We start from the raw sequence: 11,475 nt of genomic DNA on the forward strand, positions 1-11,475 counted from the left end.
ACATTTACTTGAAATCATTACAGGGCCTTTGCCAGTGTTGTATGCTCTATAGAAGATGAGTTACTAAGCCTCTCCGAGAAGAGGGAAAAGATCTAGTACCTTTCTCAGCCAATTCCATTGACCAGTCAATAGGTCTCCACTTACTAGTCTTCCAATACATGACTTTATGACTGCAGTGTGGTTGGTCCTGTTTATTCAAGCCTCACCCCACAAAAGCTACTTCTTGGTGCCACTTGCTTACATCTGGTTGACCGTTCCTATTCAGAGCATGGAAGCGCCTACCATGTTCATTGTAGGACTGTACATTACTTTTCAGGTTGCATTCAGCAGATGTACAAAGTTAAAATAATTCATGTTGGGTTTGTGTTTTGAAACCCATAAAATAGCACTTCGTATGATGATGTTGTAATTGAAGACGAGCAACAGGAAGCAAGAGACAGCCAATCACCATTGCAATGCAGCTGTTAAGGGGCTTTTGCAGCCAGGGCATTCTCACATTACGCCTTGTGATTTAAGGGTGTGCATGTGAGAGCAATAATGAAGTCGCCATACTTATCCAGATGGTAACAGGAGCCCCCATTTATTGTGAATTGTCTGAATAAATATTGATGGGTATGCACTCAGGTGGGACGTTTAGGAGAACCATCTATATGCGACATTTTCACAAAAGAGGCCTCCTGAGACTCCACGCTGAGCAACTCGTGGTTGTCAAGGATTGAGCTCAGAACTACATTTTCCAGATCCTCTGAATACAACTTGTCAGATAATGGTCACAGTTCCTTCCTGCTGTTCTGTTTCCTGCATGTTCCATTGTCCTAGTGGCCCAGCTGAGCCTCTGTTAACAACATTCATTTCATGGCAATAAATAGTACCCTGGCTTGACATTTTATGACATCTGTGAGCAGCAATTCCTGTTGAGTAGGAGATGCTCATTTTATATATTTAAGCCACAGGTGTGGCTAAGTTCAGGATGAGATGGTATAAATGAGATGATGATAGCCAAGATTAGTAGCTTCTTCCCACCTCCCTCTGCACCTTGCCATGGTATCTCAGCTACAGCCCTCATGCAGCAAAGGCCCACTCCTATTTTCAAGGCGTGCTTCTTTTAGTACAGTTCTGAGGATATACTCTTGCTTTAAGAGCCTTCTGGACGGACCTGACACTGTAATGGGGTGACATATTGGCAGGCAGAAACCACCTGTCCTGTTCATCATTAGGCAGTCAAAGGTTTACCTGTTCTCTGCCTGACTACCACAGGAGCCAGAGGAGAGAAATCCTCCTTTACTTCCTCATTCCCCTAAGGCCTTTTTAATTGCAGTGAAGCAAATGATGATCTTGGAAGAGTCCTTCTTGAAAGGATTTGGTCACCATTTATGGTTTCTGTTAAGGCAACCAAAATGTGGATCCAACTTCTGTAATCTCATGAAAGTTCAGGAAGTCCAATAAGGCGTTCATGGCTTGCCATGCTATTTTAAAGAGATCGGGGTCAGAGAAGAGGCAAGGAGAGTTACCTCCAACAACTGTTGGCTGGGAGCAGCAATGAGGGCATTGTAGGGCACCGGCACCTGTTGTCACCTCAGGGCATCTGTTGTGTCACCTCAGGCAGCAAAATACTTGAACCCTTCACAGGTTTTGAATTCAGCCAAGGTCCACCTAGGCTGTTTCCACACAACTTACCGGCCTCCAGAGTGTTGCACAAAACACGCAGAAGATACCGTCTTCTCGCATGAAATCTTGCCAGGAAGACGCGATGTCACGCAAATCGCCCAGATGATAGCATCTTCCTGGCACAATTTTGCACGAGAAGACGCTATCTTCCGCGTGTTTTGCGCAACACTCCAGAGGCCAGTAAGTCGTGTGGAAACGGCCCAAGTCTAGCATTCTTGTATGCAATCTCCCTTTTCTTCATTCATGAGGTGTGTGAGAAACATTTCAGTCAGAAAATTGTTATGCTCTCATCAAAGATCTGAGAAGCCCTTGAAGGTCATTCATTTTCAGAGTATAAGAGTCTCGGAGCTTTCATTTATATTCATATTGTGAAGGATGCTAGTAAAAGAGTTGTTTCTGGTTGATCTAACGCAAGGCAGAATCAGTGGAGACCTCAAAATCAATCATACCATCTAAGAACACATTAGGTAGCTCACTTCCAAATCTCTGCTTCCAGCAAACACTCTAGATAGTAAACGGATTCACCTCTTTCTCAACTGCACCCCCATAGCCCCCTGTATTTGACTTTGATGAGAACCTGTGCCTTTTATGTGATTGTCTTCTGTCCAAGATAGGTTTGTAAATTGTATTGTTTCAGTAATGAATGTAGTGTGAGCTTGAATGTAATTATCCTGTTTCAGATGGAGAAATCCTCCGCTCCAAAAAGGTAAGGTTCTTGTGCTGCTTATGGTTAGATTTATTTTTTCTCATACTGAGAAAGCAAAATAACACCTATTCCAATAATGGGAGGTTTCATAAACCACTCTATGCTGAAGCTGAGACTACAATGAAAGCTGTGGATTTAATTTCCTCTCCTGATGAGGGCAACTTGCTCTGTCTCTCACCATAACAGAACTACGCCTTGTTCCAGCGGCCCATTGGGGGTGGGGGATGCACAGCATTATGGCACGAGAATAGTGTTATGTTATCCTACCTTCGGTATCAAACATTCTCATGGAGAAAGATACTGGGAAAATCGTTGCTCATGGCTGAAATAGCAGAGGCCAAGAATTCCGTGTTTAATTTCCATAGGTAGTGGCAGTGTTGTCCTTAATGCAACCTTGCTGTATCAGTTTGGGAGCAAAAACACTCAACTAGATAGCTCTTAGGGACAAACTTTAAATTTTGCCACTAGGTGGCACTTTGTGATTGAAATAAAGAATTGTACCTTTTGTGAGGCACATGTATATTGTGGCTTGCTTCCTCTGTAGGGTCTAAAATCAGCAGATGAGGAGAGATCCAGATCGTATCTCCCCAGGTTTTTTTTGTTTGTTCAAGGTAAATAGAAACTGCAGGGCTATGGCTTGGATAGGGGCTGTGGTATAAGGGGAGTAGGGGGAATAACCCTTCCCCCTAATATGGTTTTGGTAATCAAAACAATTGACCCTCTTCCCATTACCATTTTTAGCCTTGGCTTGGAAATGGGAAAAAGATAGTCAGAGGAGGGAGGGGGGTATCTTCTTTTTCCATACCAGCAAATAGTGTGGAGGTTTCTTTTGACTGGCAAAACTATGCCACAGTGGAAGGATTAAGCCCATTCTTTCCCTGGACCATGGCTCCAAATGAGAGCCCATAGCACTGCTGTTTATCATTATTTTTGCCTACAGATGGAGTAGATTGCTTTGAGTGTATTGCAAAAAACCGGGGTATGTATGTGTGTATACACACTCATACGTACAAACACATACATATACACATTTACATTTTAAACATATTCCCATTTATTTATTTGGCATATGAAGAGCAGCAAGAGGAATATTTTCCAACACCTTATTTATTTTTTGCTCAGACCAGGGGTGCCTGGCCAGGCTCGTGGAGGGTCCCTCTGGCTGGCACTGTGCTGCTAGTGGCATGGCTCTGGGCCCAGGTGAGGTAGGTGTCCAAGGAGGCAGGAAACAGGCATAGGTGACACAGTCCATAACAGCAGAGAGAATAGGAAACAGGCATGGGCAATGCTGCCCCTAACAGAGTCTCTGGTGGAGCCTCAAAATGGCAAGGCGGGAAGTTGGCATTGTCCAGAGTGGGTTCCAAACTGGGGGGGGGGGGTCCCCTGGCAACACCCACCAACATCCCCCTGTGATACACAGCAGCTAGTGTTCAGTTCAGTGCCAGCCAGCACCAAGGGAATGCCCCCCATGCTCCCCTGGCCATACAGCCAATAAGTGGCTGGCTTAGGCAAACTCCCTTCATGGACAGATACCTTGAGGTGCTTGCCATTTTTTCATGCTCATCTAATATTTTCCAGAAAATTCTATTTACCTTGGAATAGTACTGGGAAGAAGGAGATTCTAGGATCTCATCCGATTGGTACTGAAAGTAACACATTTGTCTGTAGGCTTGGGATGAGTCTAGTACCTCCAGATTTCTAGTCACAGTCTTGACAGTAGTTCCTGCATCTTAGCAGCAACAAGAACAAGATGAAATATAGCAGATGTTGAGTCTTCTATCATGATGCTGAAGATATCTTTTCTGAGTGCCACAAAGGAAGACGGAGTTTGGGATGGAGGGGATGATTCTGAGGCCTTGAGAGACCTTTGGCATACATTTCAAGTTGAAGTATGAAGAACCTGCATGTTTTAATACTTGTTACAACTGTTTTGCTTTTTTTAAAAATGTCTTGTAGCAGCGTTATCAATGCTAGGGCAGCCACCCTTTCTTCCTTTTCTCTTTAAACAAAGAGATGTCTGCCTTTACGCATTATATAATACATTAGACAATCATTGTGTAAAACCAGTAAGCTGACTGCCAATGCTGATGCTCTTGAGCAATAATCACAAGTCATTTGAAACTTGAGAGGAAGGGAGCTGTTCCCAACCCTCCCCCTGCATGGCCCATTAACGGTGAGGAAAAGTCATACATGATGGCCTCCCAATATTGACACTTCATAAGTCTTAGTGGATTTTGTTCCCCATGAATTTGGGCACAACCTGTTTTATTTTTGCTCAGTTAGTTGCCGGGCAGGCTGCCTTTGCAAAAACTCTCTGCAAGGATCTGTAGCCATAATAAGCAATATCAAAGATCTAAAAATCTACTTTAGGCATGCCCTGGGTCAAGCTTGACCCTGGTGGAACTTTTGACCTTTTAAAAACAAACAGTTGGCCATCAGGCCAAATCACAAACTGTTTTTGTGAGACATTTCAAAAACTCTTTACTATACCCATGGGTGCCAAGAGAGGTTGCGGTTTGAGAAAAACAAGACCAAAGTTCCCTTGGGTACCTTGAACTGGTTGCATGATTTCCTGGACCCCGGCCAATCATTTCATAACAGGCACAGTAAGCAAGAGTGGTAACTTAATAATAGGTAGGGGTAAGTAATAATTCTAGTTCAATTTTCCTCCCGTTTCCTCTTCAAAAGTGGTTTTCAAAATGGGGTCCAGGGAGACTCTTCGGAGGAAGAAAACCATAAGCAATTATGTGAGAGAGATAAATTCTCACCACACATCTGTTTGCCTCAGTAAGAACAAGGAACTCCTCTGTATTTATGGGTATGATACCTGAACTGGTTGGTTAATAGAGGGATACAGGTGCAAATCCCTTTGGTTTCTAAAGAGGTGATGTAAATGCCATAGTTCACAATATCATTACACCAGTGATGGTTACTATGGCCCCATTCATACACAACATGGGAGCTAATGTGATGAGGCTGCTTCCACAGTACTCCATCAATGAAGGAAAACAGGGCTGCACTTACCTGTAACTGTTGTTCATTAATATCTTCTGTGCAGGCGCACATTGGGACGGTGCAGGTGCAGGCCAACCATGGAGAGATTTTTCTAGCTTCTAGAAGGCTCCTAGGGTGCCCCTCCCCTGGCCCGGTTTCCCGCCGAAACAGTCATGTGCCATGAGGGAGAGGCACCTGCTTCTCTCAGTTCTGAGCCACGTAAACATATAGATTAAATAAGAGAATGCACTGCGAGGCAGGAGGGAGGGAATGTATGTATGCACAGGAGACATAGGTGAGCAACAAATACAGGTAAGTGCAATCCTGTTTTCATCGTCTTGTTTTCTGTGCAGTTCCACATTGGGAGAATAGCAAGCTATTCACCCAAGAGGTGGGAGTGAGTAAATAAATAGAGAATGAAGAGGTAAATTGAAAACTAGGAACCAAAATACTAGACGTGCTTTCCTGACAGTGGCAAAAGAACTGAAACAGGTGCCTCTCCCTCATGGCACATGACCATTTTGGCAGGAAACTGTGCTGGGGGTGGGGTGCCCTAGGAGCCTTCTAGAAACTAAAAAAAAATCTCTCTGTGTCTGCCCAGTCCCAATGTGTGCCTGCACAGAAGATAGATGAAGTAATGTTTAAAGGATTGTTGGTGGAGGTTTTGCTGTAGTTACTTCCTCTGACGTCACTGCAAGCCCTCTATAATGGCAGGAGGGTGGGGGACCTGGCTTTTACCACGTGCCGGCAGTGTGGTGTGCCCTTACGCATGTGCTTTGTGCATGTGTGCTCCTGCACCTACATGATGACGTCACTCCCTGAAGTGGCATCATTGCATCAGCCACAGGAGCACTACAGCGCTCAGTGCGAGGCCAATTTGGTCTGTTTGGGGCCAAAATTGGCCCCAAATGAAGCACAGGAGCACTCCCACAGCGGGTGCAACAACATCACTTCTGGGAGTGCACACACCATGTGTGTTCCTGGGCTGTCTGCCAATGACAGGTGACTTCTAGGGGGCTTGCCACCTCCCACCGATCACTGGCAGATTGGCGGGCAAGGGTGCAAATCCCTGGGAGTTTGCTGGCCGCCAGCAGGCAGCTGGGGACCCTAGGCCCACATACTGTTGCTCACACCATTGAGTAGCATCAAACATGGAGGGACACAAACCCATGTGGTTACGTCTGAAATGCCTGTCTTGCCATTCAAATTTTTGAATAAAAAGAGTTGAATTCTCATGTATGTGTCCATTTTGAATATAAAAATGTTAGCTTCAAAATTCAGATTCCTGTCCTTTGGAGCTGTTGGCATCTTTTGACTAATTTGAATACCGGAGGCTTCAGCTATGAACTCCTTATAAGTTGTCAACTGTCAAACACTAATGTGAGTGAATATGATCAGGGCCCTAACCACACATTCTTGCACTCAGTTGCAGCATTGCTGCAGAAGAAGCTACTCAGGTGCACACAGAACAGGTGATCAGTGCTGCCCTGTTGTGATTAGCATTTTCACAGAAGACTGAAGCAGCTATCCACCCTTTCAATGGGAGCAACACGTGGCAGGGCCTTTCCAGTGCTGGCACCAAGACTGTGTAGTGCTGTCCCTGGGAAGTTCATTGTCGCCCTCAATTTGACAGCATTTTGAAAGGTGGCGAAAACATTCTGCCCAAACTTGTGCCTGTTTTAGACTGTTTTTATGCCCTTTACTTAATTTAACTTTTACCCACTGTCATTTAGAATTTTATATTTATTTTAATGTGCATGGTTTTTTAAAAAAATGTTGCTTTATTGTTATAGTTTTATTGTACTAACCATTTGAAAGCTTGCTCACTTCATGGCTTTCTATTAGCTGGTCCTAATAAAGATACTGGGTTTCATTCCACAGACCGAGGAGGCTTGTGGGTTGCAACATTTTCCCTTGCCTTTCCCTTCTCCTGTCAACCTCTTAAGATCTCTGCAAAAGTCCATACTAGGGGTTTGAGAAGACCCATGAACAAAATATTATGAGGTGTTGAGGGGCTACAGTGAAAGGAGAACTCAGAAAAATTGCTCCCACCATGTTCTTGGGCCAGCTGAAAGTTTGTCTCCCGTGTTTCTCACGGCTCTTTATAAAACCAGCATCGGCTGTGGTGTGGCCTGGCCTTAGTGTGCTGGAGGAAGGGGCGGGGGGCACAGGGGTGTTCTTAGTGATACGGCCCTAGAATCACTACAGCCCCACCTCTACCCACCCTGCCCAAGCCAAGCAAGAAGGGGGTCTTGCCTTCACCAAGCTGCTGCCAAAGCCTACTACCTCAGCCCCAGACGGGATAGGCCAAGACTGCTATTCTTCTCTTCCACTCCTTTGTGGTAGTGGGTAGGGCCAAGGGGGGGGGGCGGGTCAGGGCCCTCCTAGCATGGGGCTCGGGGTGGTTGTCCCTATTGCCCATCAACAAAGACCTGCCCTGAAGGCAGAGAAAGATCCAGTTCTATGAATGTGTGGTGTTCACAATTTGTAGGATCCAACCCTCTATTCTACTTTTACTTTTTGATTTTTTTCCCTAATGGGACAGCACATCTCTTAAACAAGATTCTTAAAAGATTTTCTAACTAGACAGATTCCCTTGCTGCAGTTTCTAAACGTGTTACCTATCAGCACAGGCACGGGCTGCTTTCCTTCTTTTCACTGAGGCGGAGACCACATTACAGTGGGGGTGGGAAGTTAGGAGGTGGGCTGCGTAAGTGTTTTGAGGTACCGATAAATCTTCTTTAGAGGGCTTTTTTATTTCCTTTCCTTCCACAATATTTTCTTTAGTTTCCTAGCCAAATATTTCCTAAGGAAGGATTTTGGACTTCCTTTGAGCAGCAACTCAACATCTGTCCATATCAGGGGGCTGCAGTAATGGGGGTTTGATGTCAATTCCAAATCCTCACTAGGGAACAATCTATGAAGCCCTAGCCTTCCCTCCACCCCCGACTTCAAACAGACACTCCCCTCCCTCTCTTTCCCCACCGCCTCCAGCTATGCTATTTTGCACATTATAGAGACAGGATATAACACACACAGGCCCAAGAAGATTTAGACTTGGATAGCTCTATTATGTACATTACAATGAGGCATAAGTTGCGCTTGCACAGTCCAAAACTGCTGGAATTATCTTGGTACCCATCCAGATGAGGGGGTGAAACAGTTTCCCAGCTCCCATTGTCAACTTTTGTGTAGGACTGTGTAGGTGGAAGTGCTCAGGCAGGCCACGTCTAGCAATCATACATGCCAGCAAGTGTTTTTGCTATAGATAAATTTCTTAAAAAAAACCAAAACAGTCGTTACAGATTAAATAGGAAGTTATTTTACATTTCATTCTGTATCTCAAAAAATACATCTGTATTGAGATTTTTGTAGAGTTGCACCTTTTTGATTTTTGGGAGGTGAGGATTAGCAGATTTGGGGAGAGGGAATATATTTTCTCCTAAACGCTTTGACTGAAAGAATACACGCTTTTTTCTCCAACATGATCAGTGCTATTTCCCATCTGCTGCTATACCTTGCCTTTCTGCCTTCATCAGTGCCACCATGTACTGTTTCTTCCTGGATGAATTACTGGGGGCAATGTCAGCCATATCTAGGATTCTGCAGTAAATGGAGTGACACACTGTGTGTGCAGCCAATCAGATTTAGCTACACGTTGATGAGCTCTGAGGACGAACAAAGTCAATTGAAAGTGAGGGCAATGCTTCTGGATAAGGTACATGGAGGATCTTAGCAAACTTGAGACATTGTTGCACTTCATATCCAATCATGTTTAGTTTATGTTATAATAATAACAGTGTTCTTACATACCACCCTTCTGGGCAGATTACTCGGAGAGGTGAACAAAGTCAGTGTTATTATTATCCCCACAATACAGCTGGGGAGCTGGGGTTGAGAGGAGTGGCTTATTCAAGGCCACCTGCAGAGCTCATGGCAGTAGTGGGATTCGAACTAGCAGAGTGCTGATTCACAGCTCAGCCACTTAACCACTATGCTACAGCAGCTATCATGGAGGACAAATGAAACCATGAGAAAGAGGGATAGTGTAAATTTTATGTTTGAAATTTTTGTGCTGTCTCTCCAGAGAACCTGCTTGAGGTTGCTTACAAAGTAAAACATTATAGAAACACGAATCACAAGTTAACAAATTCCAGCATTAAAAAAACCAAACCAAATATTAAAAAACTAAGCCAACAGCATAAAAACCAACATAAATCAATTTTAAGAGTCTCATAAAACAATCTAGAAGCACATAATAAAAAATTAAAGGATCAAACTCTTCTTTAAAATATGTCTGTGTTTTGGTTGGTATTGCTGAAAAATCTTTGACAGAGTAGAACATTTTTGACACTGCCTTAAATGTTCTCAAAAAGAATTTTTTGCTGAGCACTTTAACTTCCTCGGTCAACTAGTGAAAATGGATAATGAAATTCAAAATTCTGCTCCGACAAGCAGCTTGGCGTAGTCAGTAGAGTGTTGGACTAGGGTCCACTCTGCCATGGAAGCTCACTGGGTGACTTTGGCCCAGGCATATTCAGCCTAACCTACCTCATGGGGTTGTTGTTTTGAGGATAAAATTGAGCAGAGGAGAATGTTGTTGTACTACATTGAGGAGAACTGCAAGGTATACATTTACAGCCAATTAACATGAGAGTTTCAGTATAAGGTTCACTTAGAAGTAGGATTGCCGACTCCAGATTGGGAAATTCCTGAAGATTTGAGAGTGGAGCTTGGGGAGGGTGGAGTTTGAGGAAGGGAGGGACCTCAGTAATAGGGCTGCTGGTCCCCCAATAGGGGTGGGGGATTCCCCGCTCCCATCCTCCTCTCCCTGTCACCACTTACCTGACATGCGAGAGAAAAGACTTGGAAATGGGCCTTCCCAGCGCAGCATGATGACATTGCTCCCGGAAGTGACATCATCATGCCATGCTGGGAACACATGCAAAATGCGTGCCAGAAAACTTCTTACACAGTGCCAGGTTCTCCTCCCCACCAGGAGGGTAAGGGTACCTGGCAACCCTACTCAGTAAGTTATAATTCCATAGAATCCACTCTCTTAAGCAGCCATTTTCTCCAGGGAAACTGATCTCTTCCAGGGGAATTGATCTCTTCCAGGAGATTTCGGTGGGGGGGGGGGGGACTGAAGAGTGAAGAGCATTGCCATCTCTGGTTTGGGAAATTCCAGGAGATCTTGGGGGTGGAGCTTGGGGAGGGTGGAGTTTGGGGAGGCAAGGGACCTTAGCAGGGTATATGCCATAAAGTCCACCTTCCAGAAAAGCCATTTTTTCCAGGAAAACTGATTTCTGTGACCTGAACAACTGTAATTCTAGGAGATCTCCAGCCACCTCCTGGAAGTTGGCAATCATAAGAGCTGACCATACTTCCCTGGAGACATAGTTTAAAAAGTGTATGTCAGGTTCAATAGTACATTAAGGACAGAAAAGGAAAATCAACTATTAACCAGCCATCTCTGGTTCCTGCTTACTTATGCATGTGAAAACAAGACTCCCCTGCTGCCATAAGGGGGAGCTCTAGCACTCTTCAATTTACTGACACAAAAGGGGAAAAAATCACCTTCTGTTTCTAGGCGTTCTCAAAAGAAGTTTCAAAATCAAAAAGAGTCCAGTAGCACCTTTAAGACTAACCAATTTTATTGTAGCATAAGCTTTCGAGAATCTTGCTACTACAGACTAACACGGCTAACTCCTCTGGATCAAAAGAAGTTTGTGATTTTTCTCTAGGGATAGCTCAGCATTTTGATGTAGTATTTGCACATTAGTTTAAGATTGTTTACTGGTGCATGCTTATGGAGCTGTGGCCCTGGAACTTTCCCTGGCCACCTGTTGGCAAGCAAGGGAATATTGCTGCTGAGCTGCAGTGCTTCATCCTACAGGTAAATTGACATAATCCTCAAACTTATTTATTACATTTATACCCCAACTTTCCTTTATGGCATTTAGATGCATGCATAAGGATTAGAGCCAGCCTCTTACGCAGACACTGATAGACCTAATCTGCAAGATTGCTGCTGCTGCTCCATTTGTAATCCAGATTGTGCCCTAGAGATGGCGAAACTCTGTGGCTAGCAACGCCTAGGATTTCCA

This window comes from Eublepharis macularius, chromosome 5, assembly GCF_028583425.1.
Source record: "Eublepharis macularius isolate TG4126 chromosome 5, MPM_Emac_v1.0, whole genome shotgun sequence".
Taxonomy (NCBI): Eukaryota; Metazoa; Chordata; class Lepidosauria; order Squamata; family Eublepharidae; genus Eublepharis; species Eublepharis macularius.